The sequence below is a fragment of the Pristiophorus japonicus genome, chromosome 16 (assembly GCF_044704955.1).
Source record: "Pristiophorus japonicus isolate sPriJap1 chromosome 16, sPriJap1.hap1, whole genome shotgun sequence".
Taxonomy (NCBI): domain Eukaryota; kingdom Metazoa; phylum Chordata; class Chondrichthyes; family Pristiophoridae; genus Pristiophorus; species Pristiophorus japonicus.
The window spans coordinates 99,579,392-99,606,371 of NC_091992.1; the positions used below are offsets into that span (position 1 = coordinate 99,579,392).

The 26,980-nt window shown below is 44.3% G+C and overlaps 1 protein-coding gene across 3 annotated transcripts in view; it reads right to left on the reverse strand.

The window, feature by feature from the left end:
• LOC139226678 (phosphoinositide 3-kinase regulatory subunit 6-like) overlaps window positions 1–26,692 on the reverse strand; it is a 149,885-nt gene extending 123,193 nt beyond the window's left edge. For all 3 annotated transcript variants that reach the window (XM_070857600.1, XM_070857601.1, XM_070857599.1), the window contains exon 1: window positions 26,611–26,692. The gene's annotated coding sequence lies outside the window, so the exon portion shown is untranslated. The remainder of the gene's footprint in view (window positions 1–26,610) is intronic.
• Window positions 26,693–26,980: the final 288 nt, after the last annotated feature.

Sequence of the window (26,980 nt, forward strand, 5' to 3'; positions counted from 1 at the left end):
ACACATTAGCAGAAACTTTACATCAGCACTGGCAATAACACCCAAGTGCCTATCCTTGTGTGCTGTTGGTTGGTATGATCGAAGAAGGATAAGGGTGAGTGTGCGAGGTGGCTAGTGAGATGGGGAAGCGATAATGTCGATAGAGAGGGATGGATGGAGGTGCAAAGTAAGTTGGTGTGAGTAAGGATGTGTAGGAGTAGGGTAGGGAAGGCAGAGTGATGGGGATGTGATGAGAGGCACGGGAGGATGAGGTTGAGTGTGACTTTGCAATAACGTTTCGTGATCCACTGAGATCATTGAAAGGTCTACGCCACTGCAGCCAGGTCCTCCTGACGACATCCCTGCTTGTGTCCTCCTGTGCTATGTGCAACTAGGCCTCTTCCGCCCATTGGAAGGGAAGAGAACCTCCCTACATGCTGTGACTCATTCCATAAGCATCTGGAGGGAGTCATGGGAGAGCCTGGGTGCAGCCATGCTCCTTTCTGCAGTGTTTTCAGCAGCTCAATGCTGTAGAACACTGACAGCACAACTGCCAAAATGTATATGGGCATGGTCCCTTTAAGGAAACTGGCTAATGACATGTCATCAGATGATCTTATCAAACCCGCTTCCTTTTAATTGGCTGGAACCTCGTAGGGCGGGCTTAACAAACCCCAGCCACGTAAAATTATTTGGACAGAGTGGGCTGCAACCAGGAGTGAGGTTCCAGCACGCACTCGAAGTCACCCACATTGCTCCCAACCCAGTATGAAAAGTCGTGGCCATAATGGTTGTTCTGGTGCTACATTCTTGCCCTATACACCACAAAACAAACTACATATTCTGTCAAGAGCCTCACACCTAATAATGCTTCATAATGATGGCAAATTCCACAATTATTTCACACCAGGGAAAAACTATCACAACTCACTTTCAGGGCTTACATATTATGGACTTGTAAACTAATACCAAGTGAAAATAGTCATAACTCACCACAAATTGAATATGCTATATATTGCCAATTAGAAAGTTTAAGGAAAATCAGACAATGTATCCCAAGTCTCTACTATTAACATCTTTTAATTTACATTTTTCTTTTTTTTTTTGGGATTAAAATAATCTTTTCAAAGAGGAAAAAGATTCTACCAGCAGACATATCTGCCAATTCACCCCTGTACTCGGAACTTAAAGAGTGGTCTTGGCATGAGAGAATCCCGCTGAAAGAAAGATTTACTTGAGTGTTTAAATTATGCCAAACAATAATATGCCACAGACTGCTCACAAAATCAGTTAAGAGTGCCAAATAGATTTCCCAGTCATCATAACCCTGATTATGAAGACTATTTGTCACATTTCATCTGGTGCCTAATGTCCTCTAATCACTTCATATATCTTGTTAAAAAGGGAATTAACACTGTGTTGACTGGGATTAATAGAAAAGGTACACAGAAATAACGATTAGGACATGACTTCCGCTAAATTAAGAACGCCATTTTAACACATACTGGCCTCAGATCCCTGCCTATACTGTGCGTTGCACAGCCTAGAGGCCCAAGTTAACTGCCAGTTTTATGCTTTGCTGAGCTCTACTCCCCAACTGGTTAATTTGTCATGTGATGAGAGCGTAGACAAGAGAGAGTTGGGTCTCTCTGAATACTAAAATTGTTCAATAAATATGTTTGAAAAGTGCACAACCATCTGTGAACTATCTGTACACCTTTTAAAAGTGCCTTGGCACCAAAAGCCAAAATTGGGCAAAATGATCGAATAGAGGTAACTAGGTGGTTTCACATTGCTTGGCTTTCGTGCATTTGGGAGTTATTCTCAAGTTGCACAATTACTTTCATGTTGATAATACAGATTTCAAAATGCTTTACATCAGTGCAAAAGCAATATTGTAACACCCTGGCAAGAGAGTGGATTGGTGCATTGCTGTAATGGGTTTGTTGGACTCGGCTTCAGAAATACAGCTGCAGCTGGTGAACATCAAAAGGAGCAAGGAATACACCTTGTCCTTAGTGCAGCTCTGACATCAGCTGTGTGACTGTCAACCACAATCTGCTGAACAACCCAATGAATCATAGATGTTCAACAATACTCAAATATGCTATTCATGAATTTACACAAATATTAGACAGACACATACGGGGCAAAATTGCGTACCGCCCTGGCTGGGGGTGGAAACAGCGCGAGGCAGGAGATCCTGCACCAGGCGAGCTATATTGAGCTTACCGCTCCCCAGAGGAAGTGGAGCACAAAGTCTCATGCTCCACTTCCTCTCGGGGGCGGGACCAGGGCGCAAAGCAACGGGAATTTTCCAGCGCCACGCGGAGGGACGCGTAGCGCTGGCGTGAAGACAGGGCCTCATCTTCCATTAAAGGGAAGGGCCAAGCCGCCGACTCTGCAGGAGGGAGAAGGGGCCTTCGCTGGACCACCAGGAAGTGGATTGCCGGGCTGCAAAATCACGGCACAGACCCCGCGACCTGAAGTGAAGAAGGCCGCGACCGGTAAGTCGGCCATTTTTTACATTTTCATCGCCACACCTCCCCTTGAATTTTCACCCCACGAGCGGCCTCACGGGTCACTAACAGAATTTTCACTCCGGGGCAAAAATGGATTATCGTGCACGGTGATGACGTCATCCGGTAGGTGTGCCGGTTAGCACCGTGTCTGTCTAATGTTTGTGGAATTTCACGGGAGTCGGTAGCAGTAGTCGTTTGCGCCCCGAATTTTTCCCCCATAACATTTTCTAACAACCAACCTACAAGTAATTGGTTCATAAATTTTAGAACAATTAACCCACAATCATTAATATTGCATCAGTCCACACATGGATATAGAGCCTTCCAACAGTCAGCAGCACAAAAAGGGACCTGAAGTGAAATTGAACCTCCACATAAATTAACACTTCCATTTCTCACCTCTCTCAGGAATACTCCATTAGGTGTTAGGTTATCATAGCTAAATAGACATTTATTTTCTGTGGACTCATACCCGCAAGGAGCAGAGTTGAGGCTGACCAAACTCATATGATTCGTAATGACTCCCCAGGCCCACAGGAGAAAGTAGTTCTTACCCCCTACACCACCCAACCGTTTGAGTTCCAAGGAAGAACCGGTTGTGGTTTTGCTAATTTGGTTGCCAGCTCCTGTGTTTTGACACACCCTTCCACACGTGTATCAGTTCATTACTTGACAGAATCAGTGTAAACATCAATTGATAATCCTAAATAAAAAATTCTTAAATGGAATAGTCACTCCGGGGGCGAATACTACAAATAAGTACTTATCCCTCGTATATTCCAAGTAACTAGTCTGCTATATCTTAAAACAAAATTAGTGGACTTATAAAAGAAAAGATTGAAAGCAGAAATAATCTGATGAGATCCTCTTCGCTAACATTACCCCAGCACAGCTACTTCAACTGGTTTGCAACAGTGACTGCCCTTCAAATTAATTCATTGTACATGGTATAGGATGCCCTGAGAGACATGATAAGATGCTATATAAATGCAAGTTCTTTCTAATTAACAAAATGGAGGATGCACAGCACCCCATGGAAAAGTCCTGTAAATGTGATCTCTTCAATTATTATAAATAAAAATTTTATCCAAGACACATTCCTTTGTAAATACTAACTAATCACAGAGCCCACCCATACAGTTACATTGCTCTTCAACAAGCCTGATTTTTTAAATTTCATACATAATTTAATTCATGCACAGCTCCTGGCAAAAGCAATACTCAATGGGGCCGAAATTCAGGCCCGCCAGAATCCTGCGCACATATCGTTTTTTTTAATGTGTTTTCACCGCCGGGTAGGATGAGGTCAACTCTTGATCGTTATTCACCTCTTTGTCCTTTCTTTTGAAGCGGTCAGGAAGTCAGTCATAATGGTGGCGGAAGTGCTGCGGAGGAGCGGAAGTGGGGGCGGAACAGATTCTCTGCCGCTGTCACTCAGCAGCGGAGTGGTGCTGATGTCATTGCGCATCTGCGTCACCACGTATCTCGCCTCCATTAAAGGGGAGAGAATCGGCAATTATTGAAGTTCCGACACTGGGCCACCAGGGAGGGTATCGGCCGGGCCAGCAGCCTGGCACCTAAGATGGGGTGCCAGGCTGCCTGTTAGCGGCCCTGCCGAACCTGGGGGAGTAATAGTCCAGCCGACATGGAAGTCATCCGCAAAAAAAATAAAATGGCGGCTGCGGCAGTGGGCCCTTGCCTTTAATGGATGCCACACAGCCAGGGCTCAGAGAGCAAATACAAGGTGCACTGACAGAGAAAGCTGTCGGGGGCACTGTTCGGCACGCATTACATTTTTCGGCCTTAATTTTGACAGAGGTGGGGGGTCCTGGCGGTGCGCGCAGTGATGACGCACTCACGGCCGCTCAGCAGCGGCGGGGCGGAAGTGCCAGAAAAACATCCCTGTTGAATTTGGCTGGCCATCGACCAGAAATCAGCGGCCATTGGATTCCGCCGCCTAGCCGCCGCATTCCGGCAATAACGGGCCTTATCGGGACCTGAATTTCAGCCCTGCATTTTAAGTTTCCAACTTCTCACTTATTCTATGTATATGCTTCTGACACTTGTGCGATAGCTTGGCCTAATTACCTGAATGCCATACAGATAAAGAGGCAAATTTAAAGCTGTTACATTTTTGAACAGGAAGTTGAGAAAATATCTTTGTTTGTTTTTATGATAACGAGAAGGCAGATCTCTATGGAATGAAAGGTTGGGAGCATGATTTAAAAGTGTGATGAAACACTACATTTTATAAAAACAACTTGCGATATAAGTGTTAGATTCAGTTGTAGAACAGATACTGTCATGGTTCCTATATAGTGCATGAAGGTTCGCAAGTTCTATTTCTAACTCATGTATTTAGCTCTCTGCCCAACGGAAGGATGAGCTCTATAATATACAGACGTCGATTTACCAGCATGCAAATTAAGCTGGTTAAATTTGAATGTCAGTTCTCCACAAGCATTACAAACGTTGCAACAAAAGTTTAATAACGACATTTTTGTTTAAAGCTTGGCTTCACACTATTTACAGTTACACTGTAGTGCCTGTGAAACTGAAGTAGTTTGAGATCACCTACAAAATGTGGGCTCGCACCTCTTGCCTAAAGTTCTGATGAAAGCTCATACATTTGAAACATTAACTCTGTTTCTCTTTTTGCAGATGCTACCTGACCCACTGAGCATCTCCAGCATTTTCTGTTTTTATTTCAGATTTCCAGCATCCGCAGTATTTTGCTTATGACTTGAACATAAGAACATAAGAATTAGGAACAGGAGTAGGTCATCTAGCCCCTCGAGCCTGCTCCGCCATTCAACATGATCATGGCTGATCTGGCCGGGACTTAGCTCCACTTACCCGCCCTCTCCCTGTAACCCTTAATTCCCTTATTGGTTAAAAATCTATCTATTTGTGACTTGAATACATTCAATGAGCTAGCTTCAACTGCTTCCTTGGGCAGAGAATTCTACAGATTCACAACCCTCTGGGAGAAGAAATTCCTTCTCAACTCGGTTTTAAATTGGCTCCCCCGTATTTTGAGGTTGTGTCCCCTAGTTCTAGTCTCCCCAACTAGTGGAAACAACCTCTCTGTCTCTATCTTGTCTATCCCTTTCATTATTTTAAACATTTCTATAAGATCACCCCTCATCCTTCTGAACTCCAACGAGTAAAGACCCAGTCTACTCAATCTATCCTCATAAGGTAACCCCCTCATCTCCGGAATCAGCCTAGTGAATCGTCTCTGTACCCCCTCCAAAGCTAGCATCCCCTTCCTTAAGTAAGGTGACCAAAACTGCACGCAGTACTCCAGGTGTGGCCTCACCAATACATTATACAATTGCAGAAGGACCTCCCTGCTTTTGTACTCCATCCCTCTCGCAATGAAGGCCAACAATCCTTTCGCCTTCCTGATTACCTGCTGCACCTGCAAACTAACTTTTTGGGATTCATGCACAAGGACCCCCAGGTCCCTCTGCACCGCAGCATGTTGTAATTTCTCCCCATTCAAATAATATTCCCTTTTACTGTTTTTTTTTCCCAAAGGTGGATGACCTCACACTTTCCGACATTGTATTCCATTTGCCAAACCTTAGCCCATTCGCTTAACCTATCTAAATCTCTTTGCAGCCTTTCTGTGTCCTCTACATAACCCGCTTTCCCATTAATCTTTGTGTCATCTGCAAATTTTGTTGCACTACACTCTGTCCCCTCTTCCAGGTCATCTATGTATATTGTAAACAGTTGTGGTCCCAGCACCGATCCCTGTGGCACACCACTAACCACCGATTTCCAACCCGAAAAGGACTCATTAATCCCGACTCTGCTTTCTGTTCGCCAGCCAATTCTCTATCCATGCTAATACATTTCCTCTGACTCCGCGTACCCTGATCTTCTGCAGTAACCTTTTGTGTGGCACCTTATCGAATGCCTTTTGGAAATCTAAATACACCACATCCATCGGTACACCTCTATCCACCATGCTCGTTATTTCCTCAAAGAATTCCAGTAAATTAGTTAAACATGATTTCCCCTTCATGAATCCATGCTGCGTCTGCTTGATTGCACTATTCCTATCTAGATGTCCCGCTATTTCTTCCTTAAAGATAGTTTCAAGCATTTTCCCCACTACAGATGTTAAACTAACCAGCCTATATTTACCTGCCTTTTGTCTGCTCCCTTTTTTAAACAGAGGCATTACATTAGCTGTTTTCCAATCCGCTGGTACCTCCCCAGAGTCCAAAGACTTTTGGTAGATTATAACGAATGCACCTGCTATAACTTCCGCCATCTCTTTTAATACCCTGGGATGCATTTCATCAGGACCAGGGGACTTGTCTACCTTGAGTCCCATTAGCCTGTCCAGCACTACCCCCCTAGTGATAGTGATTGTCTCAAGGTCCTCCCTTCCCACATTCCTGTGACCAGCAATTTTTGGCATGGTTTTTGTGTCTTCCACTGTGAAGAACGAAGCAAAATAATTGTTTAAGGTCTCAGCCATTTCCACATTTCCCATTATTAAATCCCCCTTCTCATCTTCTAAGGGACCAACATTTACTTTAGTCACTCTTTTCCGTTTTATATATCTGTAAAAGCTTTTACTATCCGTTTTTATGTTTTGCGCAAGTTTATCTTCTATCTATCTTTCCTTTCTTTATTGCTTTCTTAGTCATTCTTTGCTGTCGTTTAAAATTTTCCCAATCTTCTATTTTTCCACTAACCTTGGCCACCTTATATGCATTGGTTTTTAATTTGATACTCTCCTTTATTTCCTTGGTTATCCACGGCTGGTTATCCCTTCTCTTATCGCCCTTCTTTTTCACTGGAATATATTTTTGTTGAGCACTATGAAAGAGCTCCTTAAAAGTCCTCCACTGTTCCTCAATTGTGCCACCATTTAGTCTGTGTTTCCAATCTACTTTAGCCAACTCTGCCCTCATCCCACTGTAGTCCCCTTTGTTTAAGCATAGTACGCTTGTTTGAGACACTACTTCCTCATCCTCAATCTTGTATTACAAATTCAACCACACTGTGATCACTCATTCAGAGAGGATCTTTTATTAGGAGATCGTTTATTATTCCTGTCTCATTACACAGGACCAGATCTAAGATAGCTTGCTCCCTTGTAGATTCTGTAACATACTGTTCTAAGAAACAATCCTGTATGCATTCTATGAATTACTCCTCCAGGCTACCCCGTGCAATTTGATTTGACCAATCGATATGTAGGTTAAAATCCCCCATGATTACTGCCGTTCCTTTTTCACATGCCTCCATTATTCCCTTGATTATTGCCCGCCCCACCGTGAAGTTATTATTTGGGGGCCTATAAACTACACCCACCAGTGACTTTTTCCCCTTACTATCTCTAATCTCCACCCACAATGATTCAACATTTTGTTCATTAGAGCCAATATCGTCTCTCACAACTGCCCTGATATCATCCTTTATTAACAGAGCTACCCCACCTCCTTTCCCTTCTTGTCTATCTTTCCGAATCGTCAGATACCCCTGTATGTTTAATTCCCAGTCTTGGCCACCCTGCAACCACGTTTCTGTAATGGCCACCAAATCATACCCATTTGTAATGATTTGTGCCATCAACTCATTTACTTTATTTCGAATGCTGCGTGAGTTTAGGTAGAGTGTTTTAATACTAGTTTTTAAACCATGATTTTTAATTTTGACCCCTCCTGCAGCCCCTTTATATTCAGTGGCCCTTTTTGTTTTTTGCCTTGGGTTTCTCTGCCCTCCACTTTTACTTATCTTGCATAAAGGTGTTTGAGCCAATCTATGTTATACGGGTTGTGCCGACACAAAGCTGCACCCGGCCCAAAAGGAAACCATAATAAAAAAAATTACCTTCTTCTGGGCCCAATCCTGTTTGCCACCAGGTATCTCCAGCAGCTCTGACACTGGCCAAGATTTGTGCGACTGTGAGTTAAAATCACTTTTTAACTCTTGGGCCTCATCTGCATGCATCTCAGCAGCGGGAAACCATTAGCTGGCGAGCGGGCGGGAGCAGCATGTCAGGCTGTCAAGCTGTCATGGGATACCTGAAGGAACGGTCGCCTGCAGTCAGGTAAGTGCTTAGGACGGGGGTTGGAATGGCATTGTGGTTGGGAAAGGTGGAAGGAAGTCCAGGACAGAGAAGTCCCGATGTTTCCTTGTGGGTCCCGGCAGAGCACTCCTGCTCATCCTAGCCCACAAGGGTCCCAAGTTTCGTCCCGCGGCGAAAACGGCGCACCTCCGAGCTGGGCGCCTGTTTTTCGCGCCGAAAACTGTGCCTAAAAAAAAGTCCGATATTCTCGAGCTCCTTGGAGCTCGATGTCTGCTTGGCGCGGCGTGCTCTTCGCAGCAGGGGGCGGAGCCTAACACTCGCGCCGATTTTCTAAGTAGCAGGGGGCGGGTACAATTTAAATTAGCCTTCGTGGTGCCGGCAACCCCGCGCGTACGCGCAGTCTCACACAAACATTGGCACTCGTCCATTTTTTAAAATACTGCAGAAAAAGTGAAGATTTGTTTCTTGGACCCCTGCAAAGGCTTGTAATTTAATTTTTTTTGATATTTCTGTGTGTGAGGGAGTGCTTTTAGCAGCACTGCTGAATAAATCACCTGCTGAAATCAGTGAGTTCAGCTTTTCACTGCTAAACTTGCAGAACCGGTGCTGCATTGGTGCATGCAAATTAAGGACTGTGTGTTTGGAGAAATAAGAGTGCCAATTCAACTTTGCAATGGATCAACGTCCACCAAGAACGAAGATGGCAAACCATTGCATAATACGTGGTGTTGACAATGCAGCACCCATTCTGCAAATTTAAATATAAAACTGTCGATGTGGCAGCCTCTCCCTGTCCAAATGGCCCCAGTCCCCCTCACAGCTCGAAGGTTGCTGCTGTATCTTCGGCTGCCGTCGAGCCACTGACGCTGCCCCTAAAGTGTGGCCGAATGGCCTCAAGCACCATAAAGAGCTGCATGTGTCAGGTGTTGATTCTTCGGCTGCCGGCCAGCCACTGACGCCGCTGATATCTCATGGCCGAATGGCCTCGGGTCCGTTCGGTGCTGCTTCTTCGCGGCCAGCCACGAAGAGAATAAAGGCCTGCCTCAAGCACTGCAGCTCAGCTCGAAGCTTGCTGCCGCTGCCGTCGAGACACTGACGCCACACCCCTGCCTGTCTCCAACATGAAAGGCCTGCCTGAAGCACAGCAGCTCGAAGGCTGATGCTATTTCACACAGGTAGGAACATGGTTTATTTAATCTTTTCTTTGCTTATAAATTTTTATTCAGGTTGGATTTATTTGTATAATATTTGTATAAGTATAACTAAGGATTTATTGTAGAATTTAATGACTTCCCTTCCCCCTCCCCTCCCCCTCGTTCCCTATGCCTAATTTGTAACCTACGCCTGATTTTCTAAAGTGTAGACAAGGTTTTTTTGAACGTACAAAAATCTTCACTTACTCCATTCTAAGTTAGTTTGGAGTAAGTTTTCACTCACGAAACTTTGAAATCAGGCATAAGTGGCCGGACATGCCCCCTTTTGAAAAAAAAAATTCTGTTCCAAAGTGAAACTGTTCTAACTGACTCGAACTGGAGTAAACTAAATGATGAGAATTCCGATTTCTAAGATACTCCGTTCTACACCAGTTGCTCCTAAAAATCAGGAGCAAATCATGTGGAAACTTGGGGCCAATGAAACTAAAACAATTAAAATGATGACCTTTCTGGACCTGGATTTATTTGCAGACAGCAGGTGTCCCCATCACCTACTCAGAAGGGCAAGTTACAATTGGAGGGCTAAGTTACCGTGACCATTTTAACTGTTTGTAATGGTTTTTGCTGGGCGGGCAGGGTTACAATGTTAGTATCAAGCATTACCAGGTTAGTTATTGCACTTAAATGTAGAGTATAGCCTTCACTAGTGAAAAGAAAGAAAGACTTGGATTTATTTAGCGCCTTTCACGACCACCTCTCAAAGCGCTTTACTTTCTGGAGTGTAGTCACTATCGTAATTTAGGAAACGTGGCAGCCAATTTGCACACAAGCAAGCTCCCACGAACAGCAATGAGATAATGATAGATCATCTGTTTTTTTGTTATGTTGGTTGAGAGATAAAAATTGGCCAGGACACCAGGGATAACTCCACTGCTCTTCTTCAAAATAATGCCATGGGATCTTTTGCGTCCACTTGACAGCAGACTCGGTTTAACATCTCATCTGAAAGACAGCACCTCCGACAGTCAGCCTAGATTTTTTTGTGCTCAAGTCCCTGGGACATGAACCCACAATCGTCTGACTCAGAGGCGAGACTGCTACCTACTGAGCCACAGCTGACACTATTGCAATAGTTTTCAAACTTTTTTGTGTAAATGACACCTCGGAAATATTAACACATTCCCACGTACCCAATACAAATACTAAAAATCCCTCCATTCTAATTAGTATCACTAGTTCCTCAGCTATTTCTAATGCTTTATGAATTCACATTTAAACACTGCAACCTTAAGACACTTAAATTCTTCAGTAACTTTTTCCCTTCGATTTTTTAATCATCTTTCCTTCACTATTCTTTCTTAACCTCTTTTCTGTCTGTTCTAAGCTACCATTCTCTGTATCCCTTCTTGAGCTTTCTATTTTAAATCCTTCATTATACTTATTCATAACCCCACCTCTACATGCCCTAAGGTAAGGCTCTCTATTCCACCCACCTGAGCTTACTAGTTGAAATTCACACCTATTACCTGCTATTGCCTTGGTAGCAATCCCACCTCTGAGTCAGAAGATCATGGGTTTAAGCACCTCTGCAGATATATGAGCACATTTTCGAGGCCGACACTTCAGTGCAGTACTGAGGGAGTGCTGCACTGTCAATGATGCCAACTTTCAGATACCAGAGGCTATGCCTTCCCAGTTGTCATGTATTCAACTATCATTGTAACCCATGTATAAGCTGACCTAAGTTGTACACCTTGAGAATAGTGACCACAAGGGGGTGAACTTGTGGGAGACACTCCTAACCTGGACTTTCAGGTATAAAAGGGGAAGCTCCACCCACCTTAATCACTTGAGGTCTTGGTAATAAAGGTAACTGGTCACAGAGTGACCTTCTCTCAAGTATAGGCCTCGTGTGCATTTGTACTGTATAGTAAGGACATATCATTGACGACGAGAAACTGGGATTTTAACCAAACGAGCATGGCCACTAGCAGCACAGAAGAGAGGTACTGTGTTGGTGATGATTGGGACAACTTTATTGAGAGAATACAGCAAAGTTTTGACACTAAGGAATGGTTGGGACAGGATTCGGCCAACAAACGCAGGACTCATCTCATGACGGTTTCTGGATCCAGAACATACTCCCTAATGAAGGACCTTCTAGCGCCAGAGAAGCCGGCAGACAAGATGTTTGAAGAGCTCAGTAAGTTGATCAGGGAACACCTTAAACTGGCGATTAGCATGCATATGGCGAGACACCGGTTTTACACGCACCGGCGGCGAGAAGGGCAAAGCATTCCTGACTTTGTGGCAGATCTCCGGCGACTGGCGAGCCTATGTAAGTTCACAGATGCATGCAGAGCGGAGATGCTGCGAGACTTTTTTTATTGAGGGCATCGGGCACGCTGGGGTTTTCAGGAAACTGATTGAGACCAAAGACTTGACCTTGGAAGCGGCGGCTCTGATAGCCCAGACATTTATCTCAGGGGAGGAAGAGACCAAAATGATGTATGACAAAAATCTTGGCTCAAATGCGGCAAATGACCAGGGAACCAACATTGTTCACGCGACACACAGTTCTCTTGGCAGACAGTGTCAATCGGACATGCCCGAGCATGTAGTCGAACCCAAAGGGGGAATTCAACAGAGACAATGGCTAGCTGAATGGCGATTCATGCCATCGCAATGGACAGTGCGGCCAGTAATGGGGCCATCAACACCTGTTAATGGTGCGCTTAAGGACAGTTACAGAGACAGTCAGAGACGATCGACTGGTAATGGACCTTTTGTTTCCAACAACGGAGCCTCCAGCTCATGCTGGAGGTGTGGAGGCAAACACCCAGCCAGAGCTTGCAGGTATCAGCAATATACCTGCAGAAACTGCAACGTCAGCGGTCACTTGGCACGTATGTGCAGGAAGTCTGCAGCCAGGTTGATGTACGAGGAGGATGGGTCCGATGTAAGCCCTACGAGGCCCAATGAATACTGGGGAAAATCACTGGAAGCTGAAGTTCAGCGAGTTCATGTGGAGCACATATACAGTTCATATACCAGAACGCCACCGATAATGATAAAAGTGCTCCTCAATGGCATCCCAATATTAATGGAGCTAGACACTGGGGCCAGCCAGACCCCAGTGAGTATCAAACAGTTCGAAAGGTTGTGGGTGTCCAAGGCCAGGAGGCCAAACTTATTACCGATTGACGCACCGCTACGGACATATACAAAGGAGATCATTCTGGTGCTAGGCAGCGCCACGGTAGTCGTGACCCACAAAGATTCGGAGAACTGGATTGTCCCGGGGGACGGTCCCGCACTACTCGGGAGGAGTTGGCTTGCTGTCATGAACTGGAAATGGGGCGATGTCAATGAAATTTCTTCTGTGTAGCGAGTATGATGCTCACAGGTCCTGGACAAATTTGATTCATTATTTCAACCCGGCATCGGCACTTTCATGGGGGCCAAGGTAGTGATTCACATAAACCCGGATGCCAGGCCAGTACACCACAAGGCCAGAGCGGTGCCGTACGTGATGCGGGAAAAGATAGAATGCAAATTGGACCGCCTGCTGAGGGAAGGCATCATCTCGCCAGTCTAATTTAGTGACTGGGCGAGCCCGATCGTGCCGGTGCTCAAGGCGGATGTGTCGGTCAGGATATGTGGCGATTACAAGGCCACCGTCAATCGGGTGTCACTCAAAGACCAGTACCCACTACCGAGAGCGGAGGACCTCTTTTCGACGCTATCCGGTGGCAAACTTTTTTCAAAATTGGATCTGACCTCAGCTTACATGACCCAGGAGCTGGCGAGTGAGTCGAAGAAGCTGACCACCATCACGTCACACAAGGGGTTGTTTGAGTATAACAAATGTCCGTTCGGGATTTGTTCGGCCGCCGCGACCTTTCAGCGAAATACGGAAAGCCTCCTCAAGTCGATTCTCGGGACGGTGGTTTTTCAAGACAACATCCTCATCATGGGTCACGATACTGAAGAACACCTCCACAACCTGGAGGAGGTGCTACGCAGGCTGGACCGGGTAGGGCTGCGACTGAAAAAGGCGAAGTGCGTCTTCTTAGTTCCAGAGGTAGAATTCCTGGGGAGGAGGATAGCAGCAGACGGAATCAGACCCACTGCGTCCAAAACGGAAGCGATCCAGAGAGCATCCAGACCCCGTAACACGACGGAGCTGCGTTCGTTCCTGTGGCTCCTGAACTATTTTGGTAACTTTCTTCCCAAATTGAGCATGCTGTTAGAGCCGCTGCACGTGCTCCTATGCAAAGGTTACGATTGGGTCTGGGGTGGCAGCCAGGAAAGGGCTTTTGATGGAGCATAACAACTTGCGTGCTCTACCAAACTGTTAATGTTATATGACCTGTGTAAGAAACCCGTGCGATGCGTCGTCCTATTGGGTCAGGTGTGTGTTGCAGCATGTGAATGCCAATGGTCAGTTACAGCCAGTAGCTTATGCCTCCAGAAGTCTGTCCCAGGCAGAAAGGGGCTACGGGATGGTAGAAAAGGAAGCGTTAGCATGTGTATATGCAGTAAAAAAAATGCACCAGTACCTGTTTGGCAGGAAATTTGAGCTGGAGACAGATCACAAACCCCTAACGTCCTTTTTGGCCGACAACAAGGCCATAAATGCAAATGCATCGGCCCGCATACAGAGGTGGGCGCTTACGTTAGCCGCCTATGACTACACAATTCAGCACAGACCGGGCACTGAAAACTGTGCCGATGCATTCAGCAGGCTCCCACCAGCCACCACTGAGGGGGCAAGTGAGCATGATGCTGAGATGGTCATGGCTTTTGAAGCTTTCGAAAGCAAAGGCTCACCTGTGACAGCCCGTCAGATTAAAGTCTGGACAAATAAAGAGCCGCTACTGTCTTTAGTTAAGAAATGTGTCCTGAATGGGGACCGGGCAGCCACGTACGGGGCATGCCCTGAGGTATTTAAACCGTTTCATAGGCGCAAGGATGAACTCTCGATTCAGGCCAATTGCCTACTGTAGGGAAATCGAGTAGTCATGCCCCAAAGGGGCAGAGGTGTTTATCAGAGAACTTCACAATGAGCACCCGGGCATTGTCATGATGAAGACAATTGCCAGGTCACACGTTTGGTGGCCAGGGATAGATGCAGACCTGGAACTTTGTGTTCATAGGTGCAACACGTGTGCTCAGCTGGGCAACGCACCCAGGGAAGCCCCCCTTAGCCCCTGGTCCTGGCCCGCCAAGCCATAATCACGCATCCACGTGGACTACGCAGGTCCTTTCATGGGAAAAATGTTTCTGGTTGTCGTAGACACATACTCCAAATGGATTGAGTGTGCCATTTTAAATTCAAGCACATCCTCTGCCACGGTAGAAAGTCTACAGGCAATGTTCGCCACCCATGGTCTACCAGATGTCTTGGTCAGCGACAATGGCCCGTGCTTCATAAGCACTGAATTCCAGGACTTCATGGCAGGCAATAGAATCAACCATGTCAGAACGGCACTGTTCAAGTCGGCCTCAAAAGGCCAGGCGGAACAAGCAGTGCAGATAATCAACAGGGGATGCTCAGAATCCAAGGGGGTTCCCTACAAAGCCACTTATCACGCCTCCTGTTGACCAATAAATCCCGACCACACTCGCTCACAAGGGTTCCACCGGCAGAGCTGCTAATGAAAAGGATGCTCAAAACCAGGTTATCCCTTATACACCCCACCATGAAAGAAATTGTTGAGAGCAGGCGTCAGTCACAATGTGACTACCATGACAGGAATGCGAGGGCGCGATGTATTGATGTCAATGACCCTGTTTTTGTCCTAAATTACGCTGCAGGGCCCAAATGGCTTGCAGGCACTGTGATTGCCAAAGAGGGGAATAGGGTTTTGGTAGTTAAACTTACCAATGGACAAATCTGCCGCAAACACATGGATCAAACTAAAAGGGGGTTCAGCAACCCCATAGAAGAAGCAGAGGAAGAACACGACGTAGAGTTTACTCCACCACAGGTGACCGAACACCAGAACCAAGTGGAGGAGAGCCCAGTCACTGTGGGCAGTCCGGACAGGCCTGAGGCACTGCAAACAGCAGACACTCAGGCCAGCGCCCAACAACCGGAGCCCCAACTCAGGCGCTCTACAAGGGAGCATAAACCACCAGAAAGACTTAACCTGTGATCCCAATAAGACTTTGGGGGGGAGGTGATGTCATGTATTCAATTGTCATTGTAACCCATGTATAAACTGACCTAAGTTGTACACCTTGAGAACATTGACCACAAGGGGGTGAGCTTGTGGGAGACACTCCGAACCTGGACTTTCCGGTATAAAAGGGGAAGCTCCACCCACTTTCATCACTTGAGGTCTTGGTAATAAAGATAACTGGTCACAGAGTGGCCTTCTCTTAAGTATGCACCTCGTGTGCATTTATACTGTATAGTAAGGACATATCACTACTCAAGTAGATGTAAATAATCCCATCGCACTATTCAAAGGGCTGTGGAGTTCTCTCAGTGCCCTTGCCAACATTCATCCCCTTCAACCAAACAAATGACTGGTCATTTATTTCATTTCTATTTGTTGTACATTGCTGTTTACTGTTTGAAAATTGGCCATGTTTCCCTATATTGCAACAGAGACTACACTTCAAAAGTAGTTAATTGGCTAGAAGTACTTTGAAACATGCCAAGTTCATAAAATATGTTATAGAAATACAAGCTTGTTCTTCTTGTTTAAAAAAAATACAATCCTTGGGATATGGGTGTTGCTAGAAAGGCCAGCATTTATTTCCCATCCCTACTTTTCTTGGCAGTGGTTCAGTTTCAGTGGACTGCACCTCTTCCATATTACCAGCTGTCCCAATACTGATCACGGCGCCTCACAAACATGAAGCTTTCCTCCTATCCCATTCTTTCAATCATGTGTTTAGCTACGTAATCGCCCTCTGCTTGTCTGGTTTATCATGTAGCACTTGACGTCTTGCTTGATAGTTTTCTTCTTAACTCTTCACATTGCCTGCACAAAATTTCTTCTTTGGTCCTTCCACTAGTACTAGTTGCCATAACAAGGACTAATTGCTCCTCATCCAAGCCATGCAAAAGACTGTCCACGCACTCCTCAAAAGGTCCTTCACTTCAGCACTAGGCAGCCCACCTACTATTCTGGACTCTGAGTTGTGTTCATAGACATACCTGAGAATCCCCAATCAATACATTTCTCATTACCAGCACCCATTTACTCCTGTACTCCCCAGAGAGTATTATGCTTCATAGGGCTGTGACCCACATAGTTCCTGCCAATTTTCTTGAAATATCTGGAGACTGTCTCTCAATTCCTGTTAAGAGTTATGTTCATTTGTTCTTGGGATGTGGGCAACACTGGTATGGCAGCATTTATTGCCCATTAAGAATCAACTGTATCGTATGAGAATGGAATCTCTTGTAGGTAGTGGTGGTAGGGATTCCCTGAAGGACATTAAATGAACCAATTGGGTTTTTACAACAGTCCAGCAGTAGCTTTCACAGTTGTTTCCTGAAGCTATTTATTCTGGTGCCAGATTTACTGAATATGATTTTGTGGGGGGATTGAAAATCTTGACCGCGAGGCTGCAAACTCAGCACCAGGATAGACGCACCAATGTCAGTGTCCTCGCTAAGGCCATCATCCCCAGCATCGAAGCATTGGTCACGCTCAACCAGCTCCATTGGGCAGGCCACATCGTCCGCATGCCTGATACGAGACTCCCAAAGCAAGTGCTCTACTCGGAGCTCCAACACGGCAAGCGAGCCCCAGGTGGGCAGAGAAAACACTTCAAGGACACCCTCAAAGCCTCCTTGAAAAAGTGTAACATCCCCACCGACACCTGGGAATCCTTGGCCCAAGACCGCTCAAAGTGGAGGAGAAGCATCCGGGAAGGCGCCGAGCACCTCGAGTCTCTTCGCCGGGAGCAAGTGGAAGCCAAGCACAAACAGCGGAAGGAGCGCACAACAGCCCAGGCATGCCACCCACCCGCCCCTTCAAACACCATCTGCCCCACCTGTGACAGAGACTGTATGTCCCGCATTGGACTCATCAGTCATCTGAGAACTCAGATTAGTATGGAATCAAGTCATCCTCAACTCCCAAGGGACTGCCTAAGAACAAGAAGATAACCACTAGGCTGAAATACATTGCAATTTTAGCTTCTGTGAATTCATCCTGCTTCCTGACTACAATTACTGCTTCCCTTTTTCGGTCCTTTTCTTCCTCATCTTTTTATCCAAGGTGCACTCATGCTACGGAACATCTGGTCGTAAACTTCCTTCCCAGTCTGTTTCTCTTTTGTTCTCTCTTCCAATGACTATTTGTCTTTCTCTTTCTTTGTGCATCTCCATCATGTACTTTTCTTATCAGTATCTTGGTTTTGTGTACAAATCTTTTTCTCTGTCTTTCTCGATCACTTTTCCTCTAAGTCTCTCATCACCTGTGCAACGCTCTTTACTGCTCCTCTCCGAGTTTCTCTGTATGGCTCTCACATATTTTTCTTTACAGATGCAAGTCATCTCTGACCTTTTTTTTTTAAAAAGCTAAAGGACGTGCAACAAGTTGGCAACCAACATGTACCGGATCATAAGTAGATACCAGGATTGGGCTGGGAGGAGCTGTCTGGCAGATGAGAATCAGGAGGGGGTGAAGAGTCTGGTGCCAGGATCTGGGTGCTGGAAGGAGTGAGCAGCTTGAGGCTGGTATTTGGGAATGGAGTCTGGTGCCTGGAAGCACTCCGGGGTGGATGTGTGAAATATTTGGAGGGCAATAGGGGACAAAGATGTCTAGAGGTGCTGGGGTGGAGGAGGCTTAAGTCTGGGGCTTGAAAACACTTGGGAGTAAAGAGGAGGCTGGAATGTTGGACTTTAAAATAAATACACACCGCAGGACAGGACTTAAAAACCACAAACATAAGAATGAGAAATGGGGCTTGAAAGAAAAGTAAACAATGGCACAAGACTTCTCTCTTTATCCTCCTCTTTCATTCCATTCAGGTGAATGCTTGCATTTCCCAGTTACAAAAGTAGAAGAATAGAAACTTTGCTCATCAAACTGCTTCTGTTTACTGCACACGATAAAGTCATCAAACGGCCAATGAAGAAATTTAAACAGTGTTTGCGATTAGGAACTTGTAGGCACCTCATGGCTGAATTTGTTTTTGACCTGGTATGAGGCTGATTGAGGGATGAAAAATGGAAACACTGTTCCCAACTAGCAAGCAGGCTAAAGAAAAACATTTTAATTTCAGTTCCCAACTCATTCATGGCCAGAAACTTGGTTATGGGCAGCAATTCACACCGAGAACTGGGAGCAAGGCCATCTCAGTGACAAAAACAGATTTTAATTGCTGTTCCCAACCAGGAAGCTGCAAGCAGATCATTTGACGGTTGAAAACAAATGAAAGAATGGTTTTCCCCCATGGGCCCGTTGGATATTTTCCTATGCCCTACCAGGTGCAATGATCCAGATAAGGTATCAAATAATAGTTTAGATTACAAAAATTGTATTTCACTTTGAGAGATGGAACAACAGAGATTGAGCACCAGTGACCACATGGGAAGAATCAGCCAGAAGTATATTAAAAAAATGTTGTCATGACACAGTAAATTAAGTGTGAAAAGGACAGGAGGTGTGAACTATAGGCAAGACTTTTAATATATTACAAGTCGATCGCCCATGATATTACATATGGGGAGTCAAGACCAAGTGTAGTTTTCAGGTGACGTGGGGTTAGAGGGTGTAGGATAATTGCATCAGGACACGCAGACATAATTCATTCTCCATTTTCAAGTCATATAACATCTCCTATGCTGAGAGGGTGTAATTACAGAATGACAAATCACACAGGTATTTTGAACAGAAATGTGGACATGGGAATTTATAATGTTGACAGGAAGTGTGCACAGACATAAGCTCTTTAATATATTAAAGATCCATTATATATGCCAAGTAGTTAAAGACTTGTGTGGCGCTAATGCTGGAGATACTGATGATCCCAACAGGGTATATTGGTTCCACACATTGGGAACTTTTTGGAGCAATTAACAAACAGGTGAAACAGCTAAATTTATACTGTTTTTCCAAATTGTTAATTATTTTAATGTTTTATTATATTAAGGTGAATTTTTAATTGTGTATGGTGAGATAGATGAGAAATTGTCATGGCAGCTGAAAGGAATTTCAATATTTTTGTGGGATTGGATCACTATATTTGATTGGGAGTAAATCAGCATAGTGTTCAACCTATCTTTCTATGTCTGATTGACACGTGCCATCTGCAATTATTCAGGTAGGGTATGGAATAATAATTTAGGTTTAAAATACACAGCCAATAAAAGAAACAATAGGCAGTGGAACAAATAATTATAATTCCAAAAGGACAATCTACAGTGGTATATTGGGGATTGTCCAGCATTGCTGTTGCTTCATTGTGATCCATTGGCTTATTCAAATTTCTTCACTCCTCTCCTGAAGAACATAAGAACATAAGAAATAGGAGCAGGAGTTGGCCATTTGGCCCCTCGAGCCTGCTCCACCATTTAATACTCTGCCCGCTCCCCATAACCCTTTATTCCCTTATCACTCAAAAATCTGTCTATCTCCGCCTTAAATATATTCAATGATCCAGCCTCCACAGCTCTCTGGGGCAGAGAATTCCACAGATTTACAACCATCAGAGGAAATTCCTCCTCATCTCAGTTTTAAATGGGCGGCCCCTTATTCTGAGACTATGCCCCCTAGTTTTAGTTTCCCCCATGAGTAGAGATATCCTCTCTGCATCCACCTTTTCAAGCTCCCTTATAAGTTTCAATAAGATCACCTCTCATTCTTCTGAACTCCAATGAGTATAGGACCAACCTACTCAACCTATCTTCATAAGTAAACTCCCTCATCTCCGGAATCAACCTAGTGAACCTTTTCTGAACAGCCTCCAATGCAAGTATATCCTTCTTTAAATACGGAGACCAAAACTGTATGCAGTACACTAGCTTTGGCCTCACCAATACCCTTGTACAGTTGTAGCAGGACTTCTCTGCTTTTATACTCAATCCCCCTTGCAATAAAGGCCAACATTCCATTTGCCTTCCTGATTACTTGCTGTATCTGCATACTAATTTGTTGTGTTTCATGCACAAGGACCCCCAGGTCCCTCTGTACTGCAGCTCTTCACAACTTTTCTCCATTTAAATTATAATTTGCTTTTCTATTTTTTCTGCCAAAGTGGATAATCTCACATTATACTCCATCTGCCAAATTTTTGTCCACTCACTTAGCCTGTCTATATCCCTTTGCAGATCTTTTGTATCCTCCTCAAAATTTGCTTTCCCACCAATTTTTGTATCATCAGCAAACTTGGCAACATTACACTTCATCCAAATCATTAATATAGATTGTAAATAGTTGAGTCCCCAGCACTGTTCCCTGCGGCACCCCACTAGTCACTGTTTGTCAGCCGGAATATGACCCATTATCCCGACACTCTGTTTATTGTTAGTTAGCCAATCCTCTATTCATACTAATATATTACCATGATGGCTCATGCTCAGGTAGGTATTCACGAGTGCTACCAGGCCTCCAGTATATTTCTCAAGTGGCCATTCTCTGTGCAAACCTATCCAGTGAATGATGGCAGACATCACAACCAAGCCTAATAGGTCTTCACCCAATATCCACACCACTTCATTTACTAGCAGGTTTGCTGGAAAGTTATCAGGAGCAGGAAGTCTGGCTGATTGCTTTCCACCATCCATGCCTATAATGAAGAATTGAATGCAAGACATTCTTGGTTTGTATAATTCAGTATCATGCCAGTATATTCTGTATCAGTGTCAGCTGTGCTCAGTGGATAGCACTCTCTCGCCTCGTAGTCAGAAGGTTATGGGTTCAATTCCCACTCCAGGGACTTGAGCACATAAATCTAGGCTGACACTCCAGTGCAGTACTGAGGGAGTGCTGCACTATCGGAGGTGCCGTCTTTCAGATGAGACTTTAAACCGAGGCCCCGTCTGCTCTCCCAGCTGGACACAAAAGATCCCATGGTACTATTTTGAAGAAGAGCGTGGGAGTTATCCTGGCCAATATTCATCCCTCAATCTACATAACAAAACCAATTATCTGATCATTATCATATTGCTGTTTGTGGGAGCTTGCTGTGCGCAAATTGCTGCTGTGTTTCCCACATTAGAAAAGTACTTCATTGGCTGTAAAGCGCTTTGAGACATCCGGTGACCATGAAAGGCGCTGTATAAATGCAAGTCTTTCTTTCTATGCAACATATTTACCTGATTTGAGAAGCCAAACAGACTGAGTGTTAACAAGATGATGATTACACTTCAAGAGCTGCACGGTAAATTCACTGTTGATTACTGGAAAATTTCAGATGCAATTTACTACACATACATATACATTGCGTTATAACTCAAAGTTTGAAGCTCAGGTAGTTTTTCGGCGACATCGGAACCTGCAATTTATTATTGTTTCACTAAAGACTACAATAATATTATTCTTTTTAATATGTACAAATGTAACTTTTTTTTAAACTGGAGAAGAGCATTATGATAGAAAGCAACAAAGATCAGGATTCTACTTGCGTACCATGTAAGACCAAGACTGATAGTAGGACTCAAAGTAATACTGGGAATATGTACAAGCTACAATATTATAAATGGTTAAACAAGTTTTTTTATATTTCAACACTATGAATGAGAGGTAATGAGATCAACAGCTCCTCAAAAGGTCAGAAATCACTTTTTTATCTAGATATATGTAGCAATATAAAGTGATTAGTTCCACTGGGTAAACTGGCAGTGAATTTCTGTTATTTCGAGAAGCAGAATGACTGTATTTTGACAATTAGAACCACATCTCATTTACACCTCACAATCTTAAAATTTTACAGTGGAACAAATAATTCAAAAGAACAAAAGCTCTGACCAAGATTCTTTTTACGTGTTCACCTCTAGGCCAATACACGTGGGAGTCTTCCAACATTTAACTTCAGTGGTGGTAAATAACTTAATTACAACCTACAGCCTTTAATTATTAGATGACACATATTGGGCATTAAAAGATGTGATTTCCTGATAGCTATGATTAGCACTGAATAAACTTACTGTGATCAGATTACAATTATTGATCTTTCAGTACAGATGTTCTCACATATTAACTATTGCAGTATGCAATCCCAATCAATGTCCATCATCAAACAACAAATACCTACCCCAAAATAGAAGGCAAACTTTGAAGGTATGAGGCGTGAATTGGCTAGGATAGATTGGCGAATGATACTTAAGGGGTTGACTGTGGATGGGCAAAGGCAGACATTTAGAGACCGCATGGATGAACTACAATAATTGTACATTCCTGTCTGGCGTAAAAATAAAAAAGGGAAGGTGGCTCAACCGTGGCTATCAAGTGAAATCAGGGATAGTATTAAAGCCAAGGAAGTGGCATACAAATTGGCCAGAAATAGCAGCGAACCTGGGGACTGGGAGAAATTTAGAACTCAGCAGAGGAGGACAAAGGGTTTGATTAGGGCAGGGAAAATGGAGTACGAGAAGAAGCTTGCAGGGAACATTAAGACGGATTGCAAAAGTTTCTATAGATATGTAAAGAGAAAAAGATTAGTAAAGATAAACATAGGTCCCCTGCAATCAGAATCAGGGGAAGTCATAATGGGGAACAAAGAAATGGCGGACCAATTGAACAAGTACTTTGGTTCGGTATTCACTAAGGAGGACACAAACAACCTTCTGGATATAAAAGGGGTCGGAGGGTCTAGTAAGGAGGAGGAACTGAGGGAAATCCTTATTAGTCGGGAAATTGTGTTGGGGAAATTGATGGGATTGAAGGCCGATAAATCCCCAGGGCCTGATCAACTGCATCCCAGAGTACTTAAGGAGGCGGCCTTGGAAATAACGGATGCATTGACAGTCATTTTCCAACATTGCATTGACTCTGGATCAGTTCCTATCGAGTGGAGGGTAGCTAATGTAACCCCACTTTTTAAAAAAGGAGGGAGAGAGAAAGAGGGAATTATAGACCGGTCAGCCTGACATCGGTAGTGGGTAAAATGATGGAATCAATTATTAAGGATGTTATAGCAGCGCATTTGGAAAGAGGTGACATGATAGGTCCAAGTCAGCATGGATTTGTGAAAGGGAAATCATGCTTGACAAATCTTCTGGAATTTTTTGAGGATGTTTCCAGTAGAGTGGACAAGGGAGAACCAGTTGATGTGGTATATTTGGACTTTCAGAAGGCTTTCGACAAGGTCCCACACAAGAGATTAATGTGCAAAGTTAAAGCACATGGGATTGGGGGTAGTGTGCTGACATGGATTGAGAACTGGTTGTCAGACAGGAAGCAAAGAGTAGGAGTAAATGGGTACTTTTCAGAATGGCAGGCAGTGACTAGTGGGGTACCGCAAGGTTCTGTGCTGGGGCCCCAGCTGTTTACACTGTACATTCATGATTTAGATGAGGGGATTAAATGTAGTATCTCCAAATTTGTGGATGACACTAAGTTGGGTGGCAGTGTGAGCTGCGAGGAGGATGCTATAAGGCTGCAGAGCGACTTGGATAGGTTAGGTGAGTGGGCAAATGCATGGCAGATGAAGTATAATGTGGATAAATGTGAGGTTATCCACTTTGGTGGTAAAAACAGAGAGACAGACTATTATCTGAATGGTGACAGATTAGGAAAAGGGGAGGTGCAACGAGACCTGAGTGTCATGGTACATCAGTCATTGAAGGTTGGCATGCAGGTACAGCAGGCGGTTAAGAAAGCAAATGGCATGTTGGCCTTCATAGCGAGGGGATTTGAGTACAGGGGCAGGGAGGTGTTGCTACAGTTGTACAGGGCCTTGGTGAGGCCACACCTGGAGTATTGTGCACAGTTTTGGTCTCCTAACCTGAGGAAGGACATTCTTGCTATTGAGGGAGTGCAGCGAAGGTTCACCAGACTGATTCCCGGGATGGCGGGACTGACCTATCAAGAAAGACTGGATCAACTGGGCTTGTATTCACTGGAGTTCAGAAGAATGAGAGGGGACCTCATAGAAACGTTTAAAATTCTGATGGGTTTAGACAGGTTAGATGCAGGAAGAATGTTCCCAGTGTTGGGGAAGTCCAGAACCAGGGATCACAGTCTAAGGATAAGGGGTAAGCCATTTAGGACCGAGATGAGGAGAAACTTCTTCACCCAGAGAGTGGTGAACCCGTGGAATTCTCTACCACAGAAAGTTGTTGAGGCCAATTCACTAAATATATTCAAAAAGGAGTTAGATGAAGTCCTTACTACTAGGGGGATCAAGGGGTATGGCGAGAAAGCAGGAATGGGGTACTGAAGTTGCATGTTCAGCCATGAACTCATTGAATGCGGTGCAGGCTAGAAGGGCCGAATGGCCTACTCCTGCACCTATTTTCTGTGTTTCTATGTTTTCTAGTTCCCTCCAAGAACAGTGCTTACCAGCTGGCCTAGTAATACACCTTTGTTGAGATTCTCAGTACACCACTATTCTAAAGCTGTCTGTATTGACCATTATTGTTCTCTCATTATAGTTCTGCTTTGACCCAGTCAGTGGCAGTATGATTTCCACTGGAATTAAGCTTTTTTTTAACGTTAGCAAATTGCACATATTTTTATAGTAATCCAAGGGGAGAGATGGGGATTTGCTGAATTGGAGATCCATGAATTCCAAGCACGCATGTTCTCTTCTAAATGTACCACAATGTTTCCACTGTAAGACCAATAGGAAGCAGCCCCATGTCTTACACTGCCTCTGATGACCACTCTTGGGACAAAGGAGTCGAGTCTTCCCCACACGAATAATGGGCCGTTACAGCCTATTTCAACCCACCCAATGTTCTCTCTCTCTCTCACACACACATACATTTCTATCTGAATTACAGGAGTAGGAACCCTGGTCAATGTTTCTCAATCCGAATGATGCGCCTTTAGCTAACTCACAACGGGGAACCAAATCTCAGACCTTTCTGGATTGTACGGCTCGGCTACGTGCCGTGTAAACACACTGAGCCATTAGGAATGTTGTAGTGATCTCAAGGTTATCACCTCATCTCAGATTAAACTTGCAAAGTGTTCAACATTCCCTCACAGTTCCCTCATTTTCCACGCTACAACAGTAACCACACTCCAAAAAGTACTTCATTGGCTGTAAAACGCTTCGAAATGTCCGGTGGTTGTGAAAGGCGCGATATAAATACAAGTCTTTCTTTATAGTTTAAAATGCAATCTGGACCCTTCAGGATTGCCATTTTGCGATGATTAATAGATGTCCATTAATCTCAACATTCATGACAGTCACAAATACAAAAATATTGCCTTTATGAAGAAAGACGACAATGTAAATAAAACTAACTTCTGCTTCCGTATTTTGTAACATATCTGTCTGGATTACAAGCAACAAACGATTCATATATAGTTTAATATCAACAATGCAGATATTCCGTGCTGCTCGTTACCGTTCCATCCCCGACACACATTTCACGCGTGGACTGAATTATGAAAATGGCATTGGTTTAACTCTCATACAGCGCCTCTAGATATCTGAGTGGTTATTTATCATAACACAATCTCTCTACTACAATGTTTCGGATACCGTCTTCTGCTGTCAAATAGGCACCGAGGACCGCGATGTCCTAAAACATTCAAAATACTTGTAAGTCTGATACTATGTGCACACTACAATTCTCACGTTTATTTTTGTACACATTTTTTCATTTTGTTTCTACTTGTAAGCACATTTGCACCAACTGCTAACTTCAAGGAATTACAACCTCTGTCGAATTCCGAAAGCAATGCAAGAAAAACCAATAACCAGCAGAAGTCGAAGTAATAGTTTCACGTTAAAATTGTGTTGGACTCACTGGTTGAAATCTGTCAAAAGGCTGCAGTTGCTTATGGCTTCCAAGCCCAACCGTGGATGCGACGAACGACAACGCGAACTCCAAAATTACTCGATTTCAGGTCGAAAGCCCGAGGACTCATTTCAACCTGACAAGAGAGAGCCCCGCCCACACGCCGGGCTAATTGGTGACTTGAGGATTGCAACCTGAACTTCTCATTGGTTTAACTTGACGCTAGTCAACCCCATTTCAAGGAAATAAGTTCAGAAAAATTGCCAGAGTGAAAGTTCATCCGTGTCCTTGTACAGTTGTATACATAGTGTTGGCACAACACAGCATTAAACGATCTCTCCTGGACATCAGAATTATTGACCCGGGAGGGTCCCACACA